Source organism: Sinocyclocheilus grahami, unplaced genomic scaffold (assembly GCF_001515645.1).
Source record: "Sinocyclocheilus grahami isolate Dianchi unplaced genomic scaffold, SAMN03320097.WGS_v1.1 scaffold208.1, whole genome shotgun sequence".
NCBI classification, from domain to species: Eukaryota; Metazoa; Chordata; class Actinopteri; order Cypriniformes; family Cyprinidae; genus Sinocyclocheilus; species Sinocyclocheilus grahami.
In genome coordinates, this window is record NW_015505387.1 from 445,331 (window position 1) to 447,026 (window position 1,696).

The following is a 1,696-nucleotide window of genomic DNA, read 5'->3' on the forward strand; positions in this document are numbered from 1 at the left end:
CTGGAGGGCTTGAGAGCGCTGGTTTAGGGATGCCAGCTGCATGTGCCGACACCAGCGGTGGGTTCTCCACACTGGAAGCCAGTCTGGGATACCGAATAACTGACCTTGATACTCTGGGTGTAACAGACAGGACGTGACAGGACTCTGGCTGATCGGCTGTGATGTGACGTGACTCTGGACGAACAGCTGAGATGTGACGAAGCTCTGGCAAATCAGCTGAGACTTGACTAGACCCATGAAGATCAGCTGTGACCTGACCTGCCTCACGAAAAACAGCTATGACTTGACTTGCCTCATGAAGATCAGCTGAGACTTGACTAGACCCATGAAGATCAGCTGTGACTAGACTTGACTCAGGAAGATCAACTGTGACCTGACTAGACTCATGCAAAGGAACTGTGACTTGACCTGACTCATGATGATCAACCGTGACTTGACTGAACTCAGAGAGATCAACGGTGACATGACTTGACTCGTGAAGATCAGCGGTGACTTGACTTGACTCGTGAAGATCAGCGGTGACTTGACTTGACTCGTGAAGATCAGCGGTGACTTGACTTGACTCGTGAAGATCAGCTGTGACTAGACTTGACTCAGGAAGATCAACTGTGACCTGACTAGACTCATGCAAAGGAACTGTGACTTGACCTGACTCATGATGATCAACCGTGACTTGACTGAACTCAGGGAGCTCAGCTGTGACTTGACTGGAATCATGAAGATCAGTTGTGACTTGACTGAACTCAGAGAGATCAACGGTGACATGACTTGACTCGTGAAGATCAGCGGTGACTTGACTTGACTCGTGAAGATCAATGGTGACTTGACTTGTGAAGATCAATTGTGACTTGACTTGACTTATGACGATCAACTGTGACTTGACGGGGCGCTGTTGTGTCCGCCATTTTGTAATAAGGCTCATCTGTCGCCTCCATTTTGTGAACGTAATCTAGTGCGGGGGCCATTACAGGAGTGAGTGTGGGGTTGTGTTCCTCCGCGATACCCACAGTGAATGGAGAGCCAACAGTCAACAAAGCAAAGTCCAAAAAATAACTCAGTGATGAATGCGGACCCTCGTGAATGAGTTTACATTTTAGCGGTTGATTAATGCAAGTACAGAAGAAATCTATCAAAACATAGTCTGGTAAATCAGAGTGAGGCAATGTCCAGATACTCTTGAATGTAGTCCTCGAGCGAGCGGGTGCCCTGCTCGAGGGCTAACAACAGCCTTGCAGTGTAATGAATGATGGGATATGTAGTCCGGGATGATATGCAAAAGTGTGTAGTGCGAGAGTGAATGAAAATGGAAAGGGTGACCTCTGATGGCTAGCAGACGGAAGTTCATGGACCGGATTCGTGACACCCTTATACCTACACAGAGGTACTGGATAGGTACACTACAATTACAAAAAAGTTACACTGTAACTTCAGTTTACTTACGCAGTTCTTTGCAGGATGCATATCTGGTTGTCACCCCCTTATTACCCAAACGTAACACATTGTTCCCTAATACCTACACGTATGTTCTTTATAGGTACACTATAATTACAGAAATGTACACCGTAAATTCAGTATACTTACATAGTTCTTTGCGGGTTGTAATCTAAAGCATTACCGATAATTTTGTTCCCACCTTGTGACACTTGTTCCTGGTCATAAGTTTCTTGTTTTTATATATTATTACCAAATATTGGAT

At 45.6% G+C, this 1,696-nt stretch overlaps 1 long non-coding RNA gene across 1 annotated transcript in view; it reads right to left on the bottom strand.

Moving 5' to 3' along the window:
- Nucleotides 1-1,434, bottom strand: part of LOC107595796 (uncharacterized) — a 21,519-nt gene extending 20,085 nt beyond the window's left edge. The window contains exon 1 of the long non-coding RNA XR_001610302.1: nt 1,362-1,434. This is a non-coding gene — a long non-coding RNA (uncharacterized lncRNA). The remainder of the gene's footprint in view (nt 1-1,361) is intronic.
- Between the last annotated feature and the right edge of the window lie 262 nt (nt 1,435-1,696).